This window comes from Hyperolius riggenbachi, chromosome 6 (assembly GCF_040937935.1).
Source record: "Hyperolius riggenbachi isolate aHypRig1 chromosome 6, aHypRig1.pri, whole genome shotgun sequence".
Lineage (NCBI taxonomy): Eukaryota > Metazoa > Chordata > Amphibia > Anura > Hyperoliidae > Hyperolius > Hyperolius riggenbachi.
Genome location: NC_090651.1, coordinates 81,956,109 through 81,979,730, shown reverse-complemented (window position 1 = coordinate 81,979,730; position 23,622 = coordinate 81,956,109). Strand labels below are relative to the sequence as shown.

The following is a 23,622-nucleotide window of genomic DNA, read 5'->3' as shown; positions in this document are numbered from 1 at the left end:
GAAGAGCGTTGGGTCAAGGGTACACCTGACCACGGATGCCTGGTCTGCCAAGCACGGGCAGGGCCGCTACATTACCTACACAGCCCATTGGGTGAACCTGGTGGTGAACGATGGCAAGCAGGGCGCAGCGGACCAAATTGTGACACCTCCACGGCTTGCAGGCAGGCCTCCTGCCACCTCCTCTCCTCCTGCTACATGCTCTTCGCTGTCCTCCTCCTCCTTGGCTGAGTGGCAGTTCTCCTCTCCAGCTACACAGCCCCAGCTCCGCAGGGCCTATGCTGCATGCCAGGTACGACGCTGTCACGCCATCTTAGACATGTCTTGTCTCAAAGCGGAGAGTCACACTGGAGCAGCTCTCTCCGGCGCCTAGATGAGTGTCTCGGGGGGCACACCCACGATAATAAGGTTGTTGCCTCATTGTGGTCAGACCAAATTTGATCAGCTGGACAGTCACTGTTCTGTCATTCAGCTACATCAGCCAGGCGACCATATGGGCTGTAAAGCCACCAAAACCTGCACTCTCGCCATGGTGCGCACCAGTTCAGCACGGCCGTCACTACACAAACAGCTGTTTGCGGTGCGTTACACGGTGAGTTTGGTGTGTCAGTGTGAAGCAGTACCTTAATTACACTACCTGATTGATGTATACACATGCAAGATGTTTGAAAGCACTTTAGGCCTGTCATTTAGCATTCAATGTGATTTCTGCCCTTAAAACGCTGCTTTGCGTCAAATCTAGATTTTTCCCCGGGACTTTTGGCATGTATCCCACTCCGCCATGCCCCCCTCCAGGTGTTAGACCCCTTGAAACATCTTTTCCATCACTTTTGTGGCCAGCATAATTATTTTTTTTTTTCAAAGTTCGCATCCCCATTGAAGTCTATTGCGGTTCGCGAACTTTAACGCGAACCGAACCTTCCGCGAATCGGAGGTTCGGCCCAACTCTAATTTACAATTGATGAAATCATAAATGATGATTTTTTTTCTGATTGGAAGTACGGAGTATCTCCTTAGTAGGAATCATAAAACGACACTGTAACGATTGTGGAACTTTCTCCGTGATCAGCGCACAACGCGTGCGCTGACACGGCGGAAATCCTCCACAAGCGTATATTTGCAGGCACCCAGCAAAAGGTGCTACGAACCTGTAGAGGGAAATTCCTGTCGGCAGATGGCGCTGGGGAGTGCAGAGGAACCAATCCTCTGTACCTCCACAAGTGCCAGACAGGAATTGTACGAAGCGCAGAACGCAATCGCAAGAGAGGCAATTGCGAATGAGAGCGAGCAAAGGGACAGGTTGTATGTGTGTGCGCCAATCCAGTCGCCACTCCACGACCGCGCACACACAACAGCAGATACGAAATAGGAACGCGATCGCGAGAGGTGCGATCGCCAGACGTGACACAAGGCAGATCAGAATAGAATACGAGGGTAGCAAAGACACAGCAAATAATACAATGAGAAGATACGGAAAATAACAAACGCTAGCTAACCGCGAACACCGCACTCATTCGCAACAGTGCACGCGGTTATGCGCGATCTCCACGTGATAAGCACAATAGAGACAAGCACGCCTAACTAACCATTAACAGACAAACATGAAACAGAGGACGCGAGCGCTTGCTTAACGGTTACCTCACCGAGCCTCCAGCAAGCGTAGCGGACAAGACAGACACACGAAAACAGGGACAAACGAGAGATAGGATCCACAGCACTAGCGAAAAGTAGCTAGCGCGATCCCAGGAGACAGAACAGAAGGATCCCCAGCGCTAGCGAAAAGTAGCTAGCGCGATCCCAGAAGACAGAACAGAAGGATCCCCAGCGCTAGCGAAAAGTAGCTGGCGCGATCCCAGGAGACAGAACAGAAGAGATAGCTGGTAGCAACCGCTGCACCAGCTATACTCCAAGAACAGAGATCAGAACCATTTCCTGTCGACCACCTTTGGGACAAGACAATGGCAACAGGCAAGACAAGACAGAACAGGCAATACAGATAATACAACCTGACTGGGCTAGAAGGGGAGCCTAAAGCAACCCCCAGGAATTATCTATACTAGATAGCAATGGCTGACACTCCAGCAGTGTCCATCAGGAACAGACCATGGAAAGGAAATGACCAGCAAAGCCTTCTGGGAAACATAAAGCTCTTATAGTGCCAGTCATCAAAGAAGGCAGGTAGGGGATTTGCATAACGAATGTATGCAAATTCCCCAGCAAGAGAACAGACCAGAAACTTGCAATGGAAAGACAGGTCTCTGTTCCAGAGACCTGCAGCCCACAGACTAGAGGAATGGACAAACAGCTGTCTGCCTGTGCAGCCAGCTGAGCGGATCATCACAGACACACAGAACAATTCCCACAGGGATAACTCCCTTTTATGCTCAGGTACCTCTCAGGTCTCTGGAAGTGACTTCTAGATAAAATATTCCTGAGAGTGGGCGATCTTTTTGCAGTTATATTTGGATTTTCCAACAAATAGGGGCACAAATCTCGATCACTCCTAAGTATCCAAGATGTTTCTGTACAATATTATACAGTTTTGCCAGTTAGTATTATAGGGTGTAGTCAGTAGTATGATGTCTGTTTTCTCTTGGGGGTTAGTTGGGTGCACGGTATTGCTCTAGTCCTCCTCATGGCTACTTCTATACACCTGCATGTACCCTCTTTGTTGTAATCTCATCTTGAGCAGCATGTCCTCTCGTTCTAAATTTTCAATAGAAGAGCAGTTACGTTTCAACCTAATGAATTGTCCAAGTGGGATGTTATTTTTAGTTTTAGTTGTATGATGCGAGCCGTACTGTAAAACACTATTGACTGCATCTCCACCAGGACCTCAAGGCACAGGTACAGCTTCTTCCCCTCAGCGGTCAACTCACTGAACTCTCTTGACTCTCTTGACACCCTCTCCCCTAGCTCTCCATCTGCCTCCCCCTTAGGCCGTTCTTTCCCTACTAGCTGAAATCGTCTTTTAAGCACGTCTGCACTGTCGAATTCTATACATTTTGTGAATAATTTTTTCATTATGTAATTGCTGTATTTGTTTTATGCTACCGTTATCTCTGTTATCTCTATTGTGTGTCCTTTCCTATACTTACACCCTGCATTCTGTCAAGCCCAATTCCTGGTACGACTCAGTCGTGCTTGGCGAAAATAAAATGATTCTGATAAATGTATTGACACATGACTCAGAGACTAGAGCTCCTTCTAATGGTACACAGCAGTCAGTGAGAGTTGCTAGTTTATGAAGGATCTTGAATGGTGATGGCATCCCATGCTAAAGGCACATAGATAAGCTGTAGTAAGAGCAGACTTGTGACTACAGAGAAATAACAGACGGGATATCTATCTATATATATAATAGACTAAGTGCCTCAACCTTCAAACAAGAAGAAGAAGTACTTTGCATGAGAACATTTATGCGTGCTCAAACACCAAGTTTAAGGCCTCTTTTCCACGGACTGTTGAGCTGTGTGCTCAGCAAGCAGTTACCAGGCAGCAACAAGCAGTTACCAGGCAGCAGCAAGCAGTTACCAGGCAGCAGTGAGCAGATACCAGGCAGCAACAAGCAGTTACCAGGCAGCAGCAAGCAGTTACCAGGCAGCAGCAAGCAGTTACCAGGCAGCAGTGAGCAGATACCAGGCAGCAGTGAGCAGTTACCAGGCAGCAACAAGCAGTTACCAGGCATCAGTGAGCAGATACCAGGCAGCAGCAAGCAGTTACCAGGCAGCAGCAAGCAGTTACCAGGCAGCAGCGAGCAGTTACCAGGCAGCAGCGAGCAGTTACCAGGCAGCAGTGAGCAGTTACCCGGCAGCAGTGAGCAGTTGTGAGAGTTTGAGAGCCATTTCACTGCCTATTCACAGTCCATGGAAAAGAGGCCTTACCCTAGCAAGTCTGACATTGCAAATCTGGCCTAATTGGCTATTCATGAGGCAATGCTCATGCAAATGCATGCACAAACCAATACCACAAAGCAGTCACCCTGCTACATGCTACATTAGCACTATCCGGCTTAGTGCACACCAGAGCGGTTCGGCAGCGTTTTGCGATCCACTTGCGGCTGCGGATACGCTTGGGTAATGTATTTGAATGGGCTGGTGCACACCAGAGCGGGAGGCGTTTTGCTGAAACGCATACTCCCGAGGTGAGGCATTTTTTGGATTGCGGAGGCGTTTCTGCCTCCAATGTAAAGTATAGGAAAAACGCAAACCGTTCTGAAAAACGGCAGTTCAGAGCGGTTTTGCAGGCGTTTTTGTTACAGAAGCTGTTCAGTAACAGCTTTACTGTAACAATATATGAAATCTACTACACCAAAAACGCTTTACAAAACCGCAAAATGCTAGGTGAAATGCTACAGAAAAATAAGAAAAAGCGTTTCAAAATCTGCTAGCATTTTGCGGATCTGCTAGCAGTTTTTGGTGTGCTCCAGGCCTCCAGGAGCGCCACGGGGAGGATTCCCAACGCCCCCTTTTTATACAACTGGGAGGACCGCAGGGTCCCAGGCTCTCTCACTGCCTGGAAACCACAGCGGCACCCCGGAGGGGGAGGCTGGGTGGCGTGGACGACCCCCCCCCCAAGTGTGGCCAGCGCCGGGGAGAGCCGTCTGCACCCACCTCCCAATATTAAAAACAGGCACTTACCTTAACGTCCATTGCGTTCTGCTACATGCGCATTAATTTGGGGGCACCACATGAGAAAGGAGAGAAGCATGGATCACCCCGAGCTTTAGAGCTCAGGGCTGGCTCACATACAGCACTCCAGAGGGGGGGGGAGGGAGGACAGGCGCACTCACTCCAGGGTTCACACCACCGGAGCAAGCCATCCACCACCTGCCTCCAAAGGATACAAACTGCACAAAATGCTTTCCATGAGAAAATTAATGTGCATGTAGCAGAACCCAATGGACGTTAAGGTAAGTGGCTGTTTTTAATATTAGGAGGTGGCAAAAAATGGGCGTGGCTATAACCTGCGGCAAAAAATGGGTGTGGCTATAACTTGCGGCAAAAAATGGGTGTGGATAGAACCTGCGGCACGTAGCGCCGCGGCAAAAAATGGGCGTGGCAATGACCGGATAAGGGCAGAGCTAACTGTAATTTAAAGTGATCCCGGGGTGAGAGTGATATGGAGGCTGCCATATTTATTTCCTTATGCCCAGAAAATACGTGCAATGATGACGGCAGATATGCCCAGAAAATACGTGCAATGATGTCGGCAGATATGCCCAGAAAATACGTGCAATGATGTCGGCAGATATGCCCAGAAAATACGTGCAATGATGTCGGCAGATATGCCCAGAAAATACGTGCAATCATGTCGGCAGATATGCCCAGAAAATACGTGCAATGATGTCGGCAGATATGCCCAGAAAATACGTGCAATCATGTCGGCAGATATGCCCAGAAAATACGTGCAATCATGTCAGCAGATATGCCCAGAAAATACGTGCAATGATGTCGGCAGATATGCCCAGAAAATACGTGCAATCATGTCGGCAGATATGCCCAGAAAATACGTGCAATCATGTCAGCAGATATGCCCAGAAAATACGTGCAATCATGTCGGCAGATATGCCCAGAAAATACGTGCAATCATGTCGGCAGATATGCCCAGAAAATACGTGCAATCATGTCGGCAGATATGCCCAGAAAATACGTGCAATCATGTCGGCAGATATGCCCAGAAAATACGTGCAATCATGTCGGCAGATATGCCCAGAAAATACGTGCAATCTTGTCGGCAGATATGCCCAGAAAATACGTGCAATCAAGTCGGCAGATATGCCCAGAAAATACGTGCAATCAAGTCGGCAGATATGCCCAGAAAATACGTGCAAGCAAGTCGACAGATATGCCCAGAAAATACGTGCAATCGTACGTGCGATGACGGGTACATGAACTTAGCAGCAGTTAATTCAGCAGTTGACATCAACAGGGAACTTTGAGTAAAGCCCTGTCTCCTAATAAAAAATTATGCGCTATTTACTATACATATAGAAGATATTAGATAGTGAGCTCCTCTGAGCACAGTCAGTGTCGTGATTATGTACTCTGTAAAACGCTGCAGAAAATGTCAGAGCTATATAAATACATAATAATATGATAAGACATTCAACTATGACTATGGTAGGAGTAGTGTGAGCTCCTCTAAAGGACAGTGAGCGACATAACGATGTACTCTGTAAAGTGCTGCAGGTGGGTGGGTGGGCTAAACGATTACCTGGTTGGGAGGGTGGGTGAGCTAAAAGATTATCTGGTCGGGAGGGTAGGTGGGTGTGTGGGCTAATAAAATTACCTGTGAGGGTGGGATGGAGGATTACCTGGGTCTGGGTGGGTGGAGGATTACCTGGGTCTGAGTGGGTGGGTGGGCTATAGGATTACCTAGGTCTGGGTGGGTGGGCTATAGGATTACCTGGGTCTGGGTGGGTGGGTGGGCTATAGGATTACCTGGGTCTGGGTGGGTGGGTGGGCTATAGGATTACCTGGGTCTGGGTGGGTGGGCTATAGGATTACCTGGGTCTGGGTGGGTGGGCTATAGGATTACCTGGGTCTGGGTGGGTGGGTGGGCTATAGGATTACCTGGGTCTGGGTGTGGCCTATAGGATTACCTGGGTCTGGGTGGGTGGGTGGGGCTCTAGGATTACCTGGGTCTGGGTGGGTGGGTGGGCTATCGGATACCTGGGTCTGGGTGGGTGGGTGGGCTATCGGAATACCTGGGTCTGGGTGGGTGGGTGGGCTATCCGGAATACCTGGGTCCTTTGGGCTATAGGAATACCTGGGTCCTTTGGGCTATAGGATTACCTGGGTCTGGGTGGGTGGGGCTATAGGATTACCTGGGTCTGGGTGGGTGGGCTATAGGATTACCTGGGTCTTCTATCGGAATACCTGGGTCTGGGTGGGTGGGTGGCTATCGGAATACCTGGGTCCTTTGGCTATTAGGAATACCTGGGTCCTTTGGGCTATAGAATACCTGGGTCTGGGTGGGTGGGCTGTAGGAATACCTGGGGTCTGGGTGGTTGGGTGGGCTGTAGGATTACCTGGGGGGGCTGTAGAATTACCTGGGGGTGGGCTGTAGGATTACCGGGGGCTGTAGAATTACTGGGGGTGGGCTGTAGGATTACCTGGGGGTGGGCTGTAGGATTACCTGGGGGGCGGGCTGTAGGATTACCTGGGGGGGGAAGCTGTAGGATTACCTGGGGGGCGGGCTGTAGGATTACCTGGGCTGGGGGCGTAGGATTACCTGGGGGGGGGGCCTGTAGGATTACCTGGGGGGGTGAAGCTGTAGGATTTACTGGGGGGGCGGGCTGTAGGATTACCTGGGGGGCGGGCTGGTCGGTCTGGGAAGGGTTGAAAGATAAGATTACCTGGTGGGGAGGACTATTTGCTGAGGCTGGAGGAGGCCCGATCACCTCCCTCACCTCGCGGGCCCCCCTCCTGTTATGCGCGGCGCCGAGCGGGAGATACAGCAGCTATTAGTCTCCGGGCTGCAGCAGACACTAGAGCACCTGCCGCCTGTCCACTCCTGTCTCCTCCTCAGCAATACCGCTCTGCACGCACTGAATCAGGAAGTAGTGCAGAGCGGTATTGCTGAGGAGGAAGACAGGAGTGGACAGGCGGCTGGTGCTCTAGTGTCTGCTGCAGGCCCGGAGACAATAGCTGTATCTCCGCTAGGCGCCGAGCATAACAGGAGGGGGGCCCGCCGAGGTGAGGGAGTGATAAGAGTCGGGCCCCCCGGGGATAAAAAAAACTAAAAAAAAAACAAAAAAAAAAAAACGCCTGCAATACATAATGGGCCCCTCAAAAACGGAGCTTGAGGGGCCCCTGTGCGCTTGCACGGCCGTATGTCCGCCACTGGATAGGATATGATAGGCAATAGTTGTGCATGTTTGCCACATAATATGCAATGTTTTTAAAACTCCAATCCATGTTTTGCTGCAACACGTATGTTTAATATGAGCTGGTGTGAAAAGCAATCTCTCCTCCTTTGTAGGAGTGAATATTTGTCAAGTGAAAGTCCTATAATCTGTAATTTCATATAATATACTGTATAAACTGTAAAGGTAAATGAACCTCTGACAGCAGCATGCAGTTATAGTTCTCTATTTCAGCACCAGGTGGCAGTCTTGTTCTTTTGGTTGGAGACATTAGATTAGCTTTTCAAGTCTAACTTACTATCGATTATTATTATAAGTTGATAATAATAACGCAAAAACTGGACTTGATTTATGAAAACTAGTGTTCCATTACGTGACAAGGGCTTGCTATTGTGATCTGCGTAATATCATAACAGAGTAAGGGTGGCTGAGGGTGGTTTTACACTTGATTTATGTGATGTGATGGGACTGGGAGCACCGCAGATATGAGGCTATATCACAGTGCGGCAACAGTGTCATATGCATAAAGGCGCCTGGAACTTTGGTCGTCCAGTAAAGCTGATAGTAAAATATCGGTATTTAAATACCAATATTTTACTATAAAAAGGGTAAAATATCAGTACTTAAATATTAAATACCAATATTTACTCAGGCCTGTTTCAAGTAACAATAAGGCCTTAGGGCACAATTAGCCCCAACAGACACACCCCCCCCTGACCAAAAAGCATCATTAAGGGCCCTTTGTTGCAGCCAAATTTCCCCCCTGGGCCCCTGAGCTGGCTGTTGACCCCCTCCCCCAACACCTCCCAACTTAACTGTGCTCCCTGGGGCCCTGCAGAGTCTATGTCAGTGTAGGGTCTCACCTCCCCGCCAGCACAGAATGAGACGCTACTCTGCCAAAGACTCTACAGAGGCCCTGGGAGCAACAGTTAAAATAGGGGGAGGGACACCTTGGGGGCCCCTACAAGCTCTGGGGCCCTGGGGCAATTGCCCCTTTTGCCTCTATGGTAGGCTAGCGCCGGCCCTGATTTTACTATGATCAAACCTAAGCCTACTCTCACACAGAATATTCCCCCTGGCACCTAACCCTGAAACACCGCCCCCCATACAAACTAGCTACCTAACGCCCATCTCTTAAACACCCCCCCCCCCCCCCCACACACACACACACACACACAAACTAACTACCTAATGCCTAAACTGCCCCCCCCCCCCCCAGACACACAAGCTACCTACTTAACGCCTAAACTGAACCACCCCGCACACACACAAAATACCTAGCTAACGCCTAACGTGAACTGCCCCCCCTCCCCCCCCCCCCACACAAACTACCTACCTAACCCCTTAACAACCAGGGCCTGTGGAGTCGGTACAAAAATCCACTGACTCCGACTCCTCAGTTTTAGATTCCACCGACTCGACTCCTCTAATTTGCATATTACAATCTTGTTGATTGAAAGTATGTAACATGAAATTGTCTCTTAACTGCCAACGCTTTAGGAATTTTAAAAGACAATTGAAGTGAGGAGGATATGGAGACTGCCATATTTATTCCCTTTAGTCATAGATTACAACTAGTCCTTGGTAAGAGTACTTGTAAAAGGTACAGGCCGGAAACAAAGAACATCTATCAGGCCCTAGGCAATGTAACTGTGGGTACATGTAAGAGTGATGTGCAAGTACTCTGCAGGGGAAATAAGGAGATTCTTCCTCTATTACACATTCTTTATGAACAATCTGAACCAGGTTTATGGGTGATAGACAAACACCTCTGTGTTCTATGTGCACAACATTCTCAGTGGATTCCCTGCAGCTCTGTGGGAGAGTGCATATGTAGAGTATAGTACTACTGTGTAACAAAAGTAAACCTGAGACAGATAAAATTAAAGTTGTATACATACCTGGGGCTTCCTCCATCCCCCTTCAGGCTAATCAGTCCCTTGCTGTCCTCCTCCGCCACCTGGATCTTCTGCTATGAGTCCAGGTACTTGAGCAGTGTGGCATAGTGCGCATGAACACACTCCACCGCCGGAAATGTACTACACCTGCGCAGCACTATTGCGCAGGTGCAGAACGCTCCTGGCTGTGGAAGCGGCATGCGGCCGGACTGCGCTGACTGGCTGAATTACCAGGACTCATAGCAGAAGATGCAGGTGGTGGAGGTAGACAGCGAGGGACTGATTAGCCTGAAGGGGGCTGGTAGATGCCCAGAAAATACGTGCAATCATGTCGGCAGATATGCCCAGAAAATACGTGCAATCATGTCGGCAGATATGCCCAGAAAATACGTGCAATCATGTCGGCAGATATGCCCAGAAAATACGTGCAATCATGTCGGCAGATATGCCCAGAAAATACGTGCAATCTTGTCGGCAGATCTGCCCAGAAAATACGTGCAATCAAGTCGGCAGATATGCCCAGAAAATACGTTGCAATCAAGTCGGCAGATATGCCCAGAAAATACGTGCAAGCAAGTCGACAGATATGCCCAGAAAATACGTGCAATCGTACGTGCGATGACGGGTACATGAACTTAGCAGCAGTTAATTCAGCAGTTGACATCAACAGGGAACTTTGAGTAAAGCCCTGTCTCCCTAATAAAAAATTATGCGCTATTTACTATACATATAGAAGATATTAGATAGTGAGCTCCTCTGAGCACAGTCAGTGTCGTGATTATGTACTCTGTTAAAACGCTGCAGAAAATGTCAGAGCTATATAAATACATAATAAAATATAAGACATTCAACTATGACTATGGTAGGAGTAGTGTGAGCTCCTCTAAAGGACAGTGAGCGACATAACGATGTACTCTGTAAAGTGCTGCAGGTGGGTGGGTGGGCTAAACGATTACCTGGTTGGGAGGGTGGGTGAGCTAAAAGATTATCTGGTCGGGAGGGTAGGTGGGTGTGTGGGCTAATAAAATTACCTGTGAGGGTGGGATGGAGGATTACCTGGGTCTGGGTGGGTGGAGGATTACCTGGGTCTGAGTGGGTGGGTGGGCTATAGGATTACCTAGGTCTGGGTGGGTGGGCTATAGGATTACCTGGGTCTGGGTGGGTGGGTGGGCTATAGGATTACCTGGGTCTGGGTGGGTGGGCTATAGGATTACCTGGGTCTGGGTGGGTGGGCTATAGGATTACCTGGGTCTGGGTGGGTGGGCTATAGGATTACCTGGGTCTGGGTGGGTGGGTGGGCTCTGGATTACCTGGGTCTGGGTGGGTGGGTGGGCTATCGGATTACCTGGGTCTGGGTGGGTGGGTGGGCTATCGGAATACCTGGGTCTGGGTGGGTGGGTGGGCTATCGGAATACCTGGGTCCTTTGGGCTATAGGAATACCTGGGTCCTTTGGGCTATAGGATTACCTGGGTGGGTGGGTGGGCTATAGGATTACCTGGGTCTGGGTGGGTGGGCTATAGGATTACCTGGGTCTTCTATCGGAATACCTGGGTCTGGGTGGGTGGGTGGGCTATCGGAATACCTGGGTCCTTTGGGCTATAGGAATACCTGGGTCCTTTGGGCTATAGGAATACCTGGGTCTGGGTGGGTGGGCTGTAGGAATACCTGGGTCTGGGTGGTTGGGTGGGCTGTAGGATTACCTGGGGGGGCTGTAGAATTACCTGGGGGTGGGCTGTAGGATTACCGGGGGGGGGGGGGGGCTGTAGAATTACCTGGGGGGGCCTTTAGGATTACCTGGGGGTGGGCTGTAGGATTACCTGGGGGCGGGCTGTAGGATTACCTGGGGGGGGGAAGCTGTAGGATTACCTGGGGGGCGGGCTGTAGGATTACCTGGGCTGGGGGCTGTAGGATTACCTGGGGGGGGGCCTGTAGGATTACCTGGGGGGGTGAAGCTGTAGGATTACCTGGGGGGGCGGGCTGTAGGATTACCTGGGGGGCGGGCTGGTCGGTCTGGGAGGGTGAAAGATAAGATTACCTGGTGGGTGGACTATTTGCCGAGGCTGGGAGGAGGGCCCGATCACTCCCTCACCTCGGCGGGCCCCCCTCCTGTTATGCGCGGCGCCGAGCGGGAGATACAGCCAGCTATTAGTCTCCGGGCTGCAGCAGACACTAGAGCACCAGCCACCTGTCCACTCCTGTCTCCTCCTCAGCAATACCGCTCTGCACGCACTGAATCAGGAAGTAGTGCAGAGCGGTATTGCTGAGGAGGAGACAGGAGTGGACAGGCGGCTGGTGCTCTAGTGTCTGCTGCAGCCCGGAGACAATAGCTGTATCTCCCGCTAGGCGCCGAGCATAACAGGAGGGGGCCCGCCGAGGTGAGGGAGTGATAAGAGTCGGGCCCCCCGGGGATAAAAAAAAACTAAAAAAAAACCAAAAAAAAAAACGCCTGCAATACATAATGGGCCCCTCAAAAACGGAGCTTGAGGGGCCCCTGTGCGCTTGCACGGCCGTATGTCCGCCACTGGATAGGATATGATAGGCAATAGTTGTGCATGTTTGCCACATAATATGCAATGTTTAAAACTCCAATCCATGTTTGCTGCAACACGTATGTTTAATATGAGCTGGTGTGAAAAGCAATCTTCCTCCTTTGTAGGAGGTGAATATTTGTCAAGTGAAAGTCCTATAATCTGTAATTTCATATAATATACTGTATAAACTGTAAAGGTAAATGAACTTCTGACAGCAGCATGCAGTTATAGTTCTCTATTTCAGCACCAGGTGGCAGTCTTGTTCTTTTGGTTGGAGACATTAGATTAGCTTTCAAGTCTAACTTACTATCGATTATTATTATAAGTGATAATAATAACGCAAAACTGGACTTGATTTATGAAAACTAGTGTTCCATTACGTGACAAGGGCTTGCTATTGTGATCTGCGTAATATCATAACAGAGTAAGGGTGGCTGAGGGTGGTTTTACACTTGATTTATGTGATGTGATGGGACTGGGAGCACCGCAGATATGAGGCTATATCACAGTGCGGCAACAGTGTCATATGCATAAAGGCGCCTGGAACTTTGGTCGTCCAGTAAAGCTGATAGTAAAATATCGGTATTAAATACCAATATTTTACTATAAAAGGGTAAAATATCAGTACTTAAATATTAAATACCAATATTTTACTCAGGCCTGTTTCAAGTAACAATAAGGCCTTAGGGCACAATTAGCCCCAACAGACACCCCCCCCCCCCCCTGACCAAAAAGCATCATTAAGGGCCCTTTGTTGCAGCCAAATTTCCCCCCTGGGCCCCTGAGCTGGCTGTTGACCCTCCCCCAATCACCTCCCAACTTAACTGTGCTCCCTGGGGCCCTGCAGAGTCTATGTCAGTGTAGGGTCTCACCTCCCCGCCAGCACAGATGAGACGCTACTCTGCCAAAGACTCTACAGAGGCCCTGGGGAGCAACAGTTAAAATAGGGGGAGGGACACCTTGGGGGCCCCTACAAGCTCTGGGGCCCTGGGGCAATTGCCCCTTTTGCCTCTATGGTAGCGCCGGCCCTGATTTTACTATGATCAAACCTAAGCCTACTCTCACACAGAATATTCCCCCTGGCACCTAACCCTGAAACCGCCCCCCATACAAACTAGCTACCTAACGCCCATCTCTTAAACACCCCCCCCCCCCCACACACACACACACACACACACAAACTAACTACCTAATGCCTAAACTGCCCCCCCCCCCCAGACACACAAGCTACCTACTTAAAGCCTAAACTGAACCACCCCGCACACACACAAAATACCTAGCTAACGCCTAACGTGAACTGCCCCCCCTCCCCCCCCCCCACACAAACTACCTACCTAACCCCTAACAACCAGGGCTGTGGAGTCGGTACAAAAATCCACTGACTCCGACTCCTCAGTTTAAGATTCCACCGACTCCGACTCCTCTAATTTGCATATTACAATCTTGTTGATTGAAAGTATGTAACATGAAATTTGTCTCTTAACTGCCAACGCTTAGGAATTTTAAAAGACAATTGAAGTGAGGAGGATATGGAGACTGCCATATTTATTCCCTTTAGTCATAGATTACAACTAGTCCTTGGTAAGAGTACTTGTAAAAGGTACAGGCCGGAACAAAGAACATCTATCAGGCCCTAGGCAATGTAACTGTGGGTACATGTAAGAGTGATGTGCAAGTACTCTGCAGGGGAATAAGGAGATTCTTCCTCTATTACACATTCTTTATGAACAATCTGAACCAGGTTTATGGGTGATAGACAACACCTCTGTGTTCTATGTGCACAACATTCTCAGTGGATTCCCTGCAGCTCTGTGGAGAGTGCATATGTAGAGTATAGTACTACTGTGTAACAAAGTAAACCTGAGACAGATAAAATTAAAGTTGTATACATACCTGGGGCTTCCTCCATCCCCCTTCAGGCTAATCAGTCCCTTGCTGTCCTCCTCCGCCACCTGGATCTTCTGCTATGAGTCCAGGTACTTGAGCCAGTGTGGCATAGTGCGCATGAACACACTCCACCGCCGGAAATGTACTACACCTGCGCAGCACTATTGCGCAGGTGCAGAACGCTCCTGGCTGTGGAAGCGGCATGCGGCCGGACTGCGCTGACTGGCTGAATTACCAGGACTCATAGCAGAAGATGCAGGTGGTGGAGGTGGACAGCGAGGGACTGATTAGCCTGAAGGGGGCTGGTAGAAGCCCCAGGTATGTATAAAACATTTCTTTTCATCCTTCTCAGGTACCATTTAATTTGTAGTCACCAAACCAAATTTTAACAACATATCAAATTATTTGATTTCATGAGCAAAGAGAGTGCATACATTTGCATAAATCAGAATCAACGCAGAATTATTTCCATCTCATTGACCATCTCTATTAGTGATACGGCTACACATCAGGCTTTATTCTTACAGCATAGATGTTATTTAGTATATATGAGATTGCTGTGTACACATCATATATACAGTCACAATCAGATATGTATATCTGACTTTAAAAATACGGGGACTGCTTTATTGAAGCAGCACAAGTAACTAATTTTGATTGGTTTATTTCATTTTTGTGGACTAAACACAGCTATTACTGTATGTATAAATTATTTATGACTATTATCTTAGAAATAGAACATTTTATCATATTTTCTATTTTAATTACAGTTTAAATTTATTAGGAGTCGGAGTCGGTGCATTTTTTCCCGACTCCGACTCCAGGCACCCAAAATTGTCCCGACTCCGACTCCACGACTCCACAGCCCTGCTAACAACCCAACCCCCTGCAAAACCCCTAACCCTTAACAACACGAATTCCCCCCCCCCCCACACTCAAAAGTATTAAATACCAATATTTTACTATGATCAAAGGTAAGCCTACTCCCACACGGAACCCTCCCCCCTGATGCCTAACCCTGAACCCCCCCTCACACAAACTACCTATCTAATGCTGATCTCTTAACACCCCCCCCCCCTGAACAAACTACCTACCTAGCGCCTAACCTGAACCCACCACCCCTGCACAAAAAACTACCTACGTAACCCTTAATAACCCCCAAACCCCCCCCCCCCCCCACGCACACACACGTACGAGATAAAATAGAAAAAAACCTGCAAATTCTCAGGTGCCAATATAGCCACCTATACATTTCGGCATTTGGGTATCCAATGTATAGTGGGCGCTGTATCAACACTCGCTATTTACCTATATTTCCACTCCGGTCCTGTGCCCAAATACCAATATATTACATTGGCACCTATGGCAAAGTCCACTTGCCGTATGCGCCCTGATTCACTGCTTCGCTGCCCCCCTTATCCCATGAATCAGGAGACTCCAGTACTTTAGTGGTTCAATGCACATAGCAAAAAGCAGGAGTGAGCCTGTTCTCTATTTCTAAGGTATCAGCAGCAATGTATTGCTTTTTCCACTCCCAGAATTATTATTTTTGCCATGTATTGTTACACATTTTTTCCTTTACGTACCTGGAGGTGCACAGGTGGTGGCTGTATGTTATGGTTATAATGAGTTACACCTTGCATTGTGTATTTAATAACTTCAATTAAGTTGACATTAGATGTTTGTTGATAAGTAATAAAATGTGTGTACATATGTAAGTAAGCCATGTGGGTGTCTTTCTTCTTTGCAGTTTGTATTTATTAACCTGTGACTGGCTAGTGACAGGATGTTGTGCCTGAGACAGAAATTAGGTCACAAAAAGATCCGTGCATCCTTTTAATTACTAAAACTGATCTCTGAAGTATTAGGTTGTGCTCTCCTTACCTCTTTTTCCTCATCCTGGTTATTATGATTGATTTATAAAGCGCCAACATTGTCTGTGGTGCTGTACAAAGTGAAAAAACAAACGTGGGGTACAAAATAATACAGACAATGGTGTACACCAATGCATAAAATACAGAATCGGTACAAAGTACAGAATTGGTAACTACAGTGACATAATGAATATGACATAAACATAATTAATATGAATAAATGTGTAACAAAATCCAACACACAAAAAGGTGAGAGAGCCCTGTCCTTGTGAGCTTACAATATAAAGGAATGGGGGGAAACAAGAGGTTGGGTAGTATGTAATATTCGTACCTAGAGGCAGTGTGTTTTAGGTTATCTGGTAGGAAGTACAACTTGGCCAGAGGTGAACAGGTGAACTGGCCTAAGGTAGAGCGTATGCTTGATGGAAAAAGTGAGTTTTGAGGGCATGTTTAAAGGTTGGGGAGTAATGGATGTGTTGTGGCAGAGGATTCCAGAGGAAGGGTGAAGCACATGTGAAATCTTGTATAGAATGTGAGCAGGTGATTCTAGAGAAGGAAAATAGAAGGTCATGTGTAGATCTGAGATTGTGATTGGGTTGGTATCTGAAAACTAGTGAGGAGATGTACACAGGAAGAAGATTGTAGAGAGCTTTTTAAGTTAGAGTTAAGAGTTTGAACTGGATCCTCTAGTTAATTGGTAGCCAATGAAGAGCTTGACAGAGAGGAGCAGCAAAGGAAGAGCGGGGAGAAAGATGAATGAGGGACTCTCAAAAGTCTTCTCCAGCACCACAGCTTGAAGGTGTCAATTCTTTGGCGCTCAGCTTTATAGGGGCTGGTTTGTACATTTTTCTGCCCAAGGCCCCCTGTCACCAACCATTTTCCCCACCCCGTGCTACACCCCCAGTCCTGTTCTCCCCTGTCCTGTGCCCCCCATCCTCTGCTGTGTTCCCCCCTTCCTGAGCTACCCATGGCCCTGTTCTGTACTCCACTGCTCCCCTGTCCTGTATTCCCTGTGTCCTGTGCTACCCCTGGTCTTGTGCTGTGCTGTGTTCCCCCATCCTGTGCTACCCCTGGTCTTGTGCTGTACTCCACTGCTCCCCGTACTGTGCTGCACTCATCTTTTGTTGTGCTCCCCTCTATCTGTCCTCACCTGTCCGTCCATCCATCCTCTCATTGCTCACTCCTTGTTCTACTGCCCAGCATCTCCTTCTGTGTCACACACCTTATATCCAGCGGATGCTGATCCACAAAATCGAAGGAGAGAACCATACACAGACTTGAGCAGGGACTGTGTATTGTTTATTGTCCCATCACACACATACAAGCATCTGACTGTACACCAACGATCGTTTTGGGGCCAGTCTGGTCCCCTTTGTCAAAGCTAGGACAGACATACATTTTTGTGACGGCAGCGCTCATGGGGAAGCAGTGTACAAGACCGGGAGCAGCTGGACAGTCGTGACAGCTGGGGCAGGTGAGATTTGAATGCACGGGCATCAGGCGTGCACATTAACATTTGTGGGAGCAGTGGCCAAGCAACATCGGTGGTGATACCCAAAACAATACCACACAAGGCCAATACCCAAAACATTCCAAGCTGAAATCGATTAGGAATCGGCTTGCAGTGTATGGGCAGATTCAATTAGCGATATCTGTCTCTTGGTCCATATGACTATATATTGCTAGATGTATGGGCACCTTAAGTAGGGGGCAGCAGGCTGAACAGTCACAGGTTGGCTGAGAATCAGATCTGTCACACCTATCCTTTATGGTAGCTACACAGTACAGGAATCAAACATTTTGCCAGATTCAGTCACTTGAATTGAATCTGCTAGCAATGTGTTTACCCCCATCTTACTGGCTAATAGTTTGTTAGTCATACCATATGACTGGCAGTGATTAATTGAGAGGTGGGTTGTTCGAAGGCTGAGTTATAGTCATGTATTGCATAAAGCAACTCAACTGTAGCAAGGTAGTGTGAGGAGTGCTGCAGTGTTCCGCATTGATTGCCATTTCCTGATCAATTTGTACCAGCAAGTCTCAATTAACCCATTTGTGGCCAGGATTAGGCTGCAGTGTGGCTGCTACCTTTTCCTTAGTTGTAGTAATACAGCTTGAGAGCAACAGGATGTAACATGCATAGTATTTGGTGGATATTGTTTGAACTGAAAGGCATGACGTGGGCTTGCAGTGTGTGTAATGTGTTGGGTGAGAGAGGCAAGATGTAGCATGTAATGAATGTAGCATGTAGTGCAGGGCAGTTTTTAGGCTAAATTTTAACCAGGGCGAGGGTGTAAAAACATAGGTGCCTCCAGTATAAGGTAGCCTGTATAGTTGCCACCAGTTAGGGTTAGATATGTAGGTGCCCCCAGTATAGGTTAGATAGATAGATGCCTGCAGTATAGGTTAGATAGGTAGGTGTGCTCTGTATAGGTTAGGTAGGTAGGTGCCTGCAGTATAGGTTAGATAGGTAGGTGCCTGCAGTATAGGTTAGATAGGTAGGTGCCCCGCAACGGAGGGGAGCGGACATAGCAGGAATAACTCACCTTCCGCCGATCCCATGCAGCCTCAATCTCCTTCCTCTCACGGCATCTGTCTCATTGGTAACAGTGCTCCATGATGACATGCGGTCACGTCATCACAGGGGGCACTGTTACCATGCGACGGACATTGGGAGAGGAAGGAGATTGAAGCTGTGGGGGATCGGCTGAAGGAAGGTGAGTTATGACTACTATGCCCGCTCTCCCTGCAGCTGCGCCCCCCTGTTGCTCAATCCAGCACCCCAGGCGATTGCATGCTCCGCACGTCCATAGAAACGGGGCTGATGTTGTGTGTATTATGGTAGGTGGATAGGGAATATAGCCTGCATTGAAGTGCAGTGTTGCATTGATGGAATCATAGGTCCCAACAGAGCCTCTTTGCTGATAAATTCTTTGGCCCTTATTCGGTTCACTTTTTCTCCTGATGCCTTGTTTTCATGGACAGTTGAACTGCTCTTTTGCCTGTCCACAGAAGAACAGGGTGAACTGAATGCCACTTCTTGGGTAATAAAATGTGAATCATTAGGATAAGTTCCAACTTTTAGGTGGCATTGAAAGCAGTCAGCATGCAGACAGGGGCGTAACTAGACTTAATGAAGCGACAAAAAAAATGATGATGTAATGATTTGTATGTGTAGTACAGCTAAGAAATAAAACATTAGGAGCAGAGACATAAGTCTAATATTGTTTCCCGTACAGGAAGAGTTAAAAAAAAACTGCAGTTGTTATCTATGCAAAAGAGCCATTGAGCTCCAGGACTTTCAAAGTCACAGAGAGCTTGGTCTTCTGAAGTTTGTTATCTCAACTGTCAGTGACTGTATTGTTTTTTCTTCTGCAGAAGACAGGTCAACAGTTCACAGCCTGCTCTGTAAAAAATGTAGAATGCTTAGTAGTGTGTAATCTGCAAATATTAGAAAATGATGCAATGTTATGAAAAACACTATATAACTGAAAATAAAAATATTAGAATATTTTCTTTGCTTCTAATGTTCTAGTAATTATCTGCACTACACAACCAATTCAATATATCATAATTTTTTTTCGCTTCAGTGTCTCTTTAATAGGGCCCCCTGCAAAAATGATAGCATGGGGCCCCCTTGGTCCACGAACCCCATGCAGGTCACGTGATCGGAAGTTGGTGAATGGCAGCAGAGGGTGTTCTGCTGTGAAGCAGCGTCTGGAAGCAGGGAAAAATTACACACGCTCCTGCACATGGTTTTTGTGAGCGAACGTTGAGTTTTTTTTGCAAATTGGCTGCACTTAGGGTTGGGGAGAGGTAGGTGGAGGTGCCCCCAAAGCCTCTGGGTCCCCCTGTGATAGCAGGGCTCACAGGGGTGATTGTTACGCTCATGCATGCAGACCAGAAGATGAGCCACCAGATGCATACCTCCATTCCCGCCTGGTTGTCAGAGAAGTCTTTCAAAAGTGTTGACAACTGGTGCATTCCTGGAGTTGGGACTCTCTCACTAGGACTCCTGGAGCCCTGGTGACTCTTCTTGGCTCGGACTGTGAGGTCACTAAGGAAGGGGAGGAGGAGTAATCTCTGCTGGACTCTGGAATCCAGAACTCTTTTGTGTCCTTTCCTCAGCACCCCTGAACTAGTCCTGTATCCTCAGGGTTAGCCAAGTCTGTGCTACAGCACAGGAAGCTAATGGAGGTAAAGGGGAGGTTTTATAGCAAACGGGAGATTATACACGAGAAAAAAAATTGTTATTTGCAGCCACTTTATGCATTATGTTGGGGGGAGAATGTGATATGCACTACACGTAAGCTGTGTTGTGAGTGAATGTGGCAAGCACTATGTGTAGGCTGCATTGTGTTGGGGGAAGAATGTGGCATGCACCACACGTAGGCTGTGTTGTGTGAGAATGTGGCATACTCTATGTGTAGGCTGCATTATGTTGGCGGGGAGAATGTGGCATGCACTATGCATAGGCTGCATTGTGTTGGGGGGAGAATGTGGCATGCACTATGCGTAGGCTGCGTTGTGGGAGAATGTGGCATGCACTATGCGTAAGCTGCGTTGTGGGAATGTGGCATGCACTATGCGTAGGCTGCGTTGTGGGAGAATGTGGCATGCAAAAGTGTAGGCTGCATTGTGTTGTGGAAGAATGTGGCATGCACTACACATAGGCTGTGTTGCGGGAGAATGTGGCATACAACATGCATAGGCTGTATTGGGGGGGGAGGAGAATGTGGCAAGTAGTGTGCATAGTGTGTATTGTATTCAGGGGAGAAAGTGGGGTGTAATTTGTATTGGGTGTATTGTGTTGGTGGTAGAATGTGGCATGTACTATGTGTAGGCTGCATTGTGTGTATTGTGTTGCCTAAAAATGTGGCAGGCGTGTGCATAGTGTGTATTTTATTCAGGGGAGAATGGGGCATGCAATGTGTGTAGGGTGTATTGAGTTGGGTAAGAATGTGGCATGCACTATGTGTAGGCTGTATTGTGTTGGAGGTAGAATGTGGCATGCAATGCGCATAGTGTGTACTGTGCTTGGGGGATAATATGGCATGCACTGTGTACTGTGTGTAGGCGTAGCGCATATTGTGTTGGGGGTAGAATGTGGCATGGACTGTGTAAGCTGCCATTGTGTTGGGGAGAATATAGAATGCAATGTGCCTAGTGTGTATTGTGTTTGGCGAGGGGGGGTGGGGGAGCATAGCATGCACTGTGCAGCATGCTGTCTGTGTACAGGTATGGGGGTTGGGGAAGATGTAGCATGCAGTGTAGAGCATTAGGGAGATGATGAGAATGTACCATTCCGTGTCTATTGTGCTGAGTGGATGGAGAGGGTGTAGTGTTCAGCATGAGAAGAATGGAGTATTTATTGTTCTGATTAGACAGAGTTAGTTCAGTAGGCGTAGAATGGAGTATGTATTGTGCTGAGTAGATGTGGTGTATGTAGCAGTGTGTTTTGTGTGTATTGTATTTGAGAGGAGATGATGTAGCATATAGGAGGATGGGGAATGTAGCATATAGGAGGATGGGGGATGTAGCATGTACTGTGCTGAATGGAGAGGAGGATGTAGTATGCAGAGTGTAATAGGGATAATGTAGCATGAAGCTTAGTATGTAGCATGTTCTGTGCTGAATGGAGAGGAGGATGCAGCATGCAGGGTGTGAGGGAGAATGTAGCATGAAGCTTACTATATAGCATGTACTGTGCTGAATGGATAGGAAGAGGTAGCATGCAATTTGATAGGTACCATGTAGCTTAGTATGTAGCATGTCCTGTGCTGAATAGAGAGGAGGATGCAGCATGCAGAGTTTGATAGGTACAATGTATGTAGCATGAAGCTTAGTATGTAGCATGTCCTGTGCTGAATAGAGAGGAGGATGCAGCATGCAGAGTTTGATAGGTACAATGTATGTAGCATGAAGCTTAGTATGTAGCATGTCCTGTGCTGAATGGAGAGAAGGATGGAGTGTGTGCAGTGAGCTGGAAGACGGGCAGGATGTAACATGCAGTGATATACAGCGCATTGTGTGGGGAGGATAGGGAGGATGTGATGTCACTTGCTGAGAAAACTCTTGAGGTGGATTAAAGTGAACTTCGCAGAAGTTCAGAGCAGCAGAGAGCAGAACTGGAACCACGTTACTTCCCTCACTCTCTCGTACTTCTAGAGGGGTCAGACATTCTCGGGGCTCCCTGGGAAATCTGCAGACAGCATCTTCTGAGGAGGAGCGGAGGCAATTAACAGATACACCTAAGTAAGTACAGACAAGATGTGGAGGGTTCTCTCACTATTACCCTCGAGTGCGTGGCCTCAGTCAGCACAGGCAGCAGTGGGTGCAACTAAGAAGTCTGCCCGTTTCTCTCCCCTTGTGGTACCCCAGAAAGGGCAGGGCAGTCACAGGACACAACATTTACAGTAGATATGGTTTGCTGGTTTACCTTGTCGCCTGGGGAAAGGCAGAACCTCAGATGACACAAACAGGGAAGTTAGAGCCAGTGCTGATGTTTTCCTCCTCATCTGTCACCCTCAGGAGGGGCAGAACCACTCACAGCACACAGGGAAGCTACATACAGAGTCTAATGGAATGTATTCCCAGTTTTTGCCCCTGGGGTGACAGGGGAGATCACAGAGAGGGCTCAAACCCACTAGAGCAATTTTCTGAGCGTTTAGGAAGCTATTCAAACCGCTAGCGATTTTCCTAAACGCTCAGCTAATGTTAATGGATGGGCCAAATTCCACTGGAGCGATTGTGATTACCAAAACGCAGGACATGCAGCATTTTTCGTGTTCAGCTTCAGCTTTTCTGCAATGTAAAGTATATAAACACTGGCGTAATCGCTCATCAAAACCTGTACAGAGCGATTTTGCTAGCATTTTTACATTACTGCACACTAACAAAATTAAAATCAATTGAAAGGACCAATCGGAATTAAAAATGCTAATCGCTACACAACCACTGGCGAATTGATTACACTTAATCGCTACAGAAAACGCTCATGAAATCACTTACAAACTATTCACACAAAACTAGTGATTGCGATTAGCGAAAGCTTTTTGTAGTGGGTACCAGGCCGAAATCCTATAACAGGATCTGTAATGACAGCTACAGTGTGTCTCTGGTTATCCTAAAGCCTCAGATCGCCTCTTCCGTGTGCCCGCCGCGTCCCCGCTCGCCGCGCGTGCACCGCATTCGATTGCCCGCTCGTCCCCGCCGGCGCCGCTTATCTTCCGCTCGATTCCCTGCCATTGTCCCCTCGCGGGGAGCGAGCAGGGAATCGGCGGTGCGGAGATCCATCCTGTCGGATCTTATCAATCGAGCCGCATCAGCGGCTCGATTGATAAGGAGCATCGCGGCCGCATCTACTCGTGTAGATGCGGCTTAAAGGTGGCTGTTAACTATACAATTTCCCGAACAATCGTTTATGATTGATTCTTCATATGAGCGATCGGAAATGTTCATTTGGGACCACTAATGAACAAAAATCTTTTAACCAATCCGATCAGATTAATTAAATCTATCAGAATTTCGGATCAATCTCGTCATTCTGATTGGATTGGTTAGG

At 48.0% G+C, this 23,622-nt stretch overlaps 1 protein-coding gene and 1 long non-coding RNA gene across 2 annotated transcripts in view; one reads left to right on the top strand and one right to left on the bottom strand.

The window, feature by feature from the left end:
- The window catches only part of LOC137520970 (uncharacterized), an 82,286-nt gene extending 59,760 nt beyond the window's left edge, over positions 1-22,526 (bottom strand). The window contains exons 1-2 of the long non-coding RNA XR_011021979.1: positions 22,498-22,526; positions 16,069-16,129 (exon numbers count right to left, since the gene is read on the bottom strand). This is a non-coding gene — a long non-coding RNA (uncharacterized lncRNA). The remainder of the gene's footprint in view (positions 1-16,068; positions 16,130-22,497) is intronic.
- Positions 22,131-23,622, top strand: part of MOB3C (MOB kinase activator 3C) — a 56,245-nt gene continuing 54,753 nt past the window's right edge. Inside the window, exon 1 of the mRNA XM_068239602.1 lies at positions 22,131-22,313. The gene's annotated coding sequence lies outside the window, so the exon portion shown is untranslated. The remainder of the gene's footprint in view (positions 22,314-23,622) is intronic.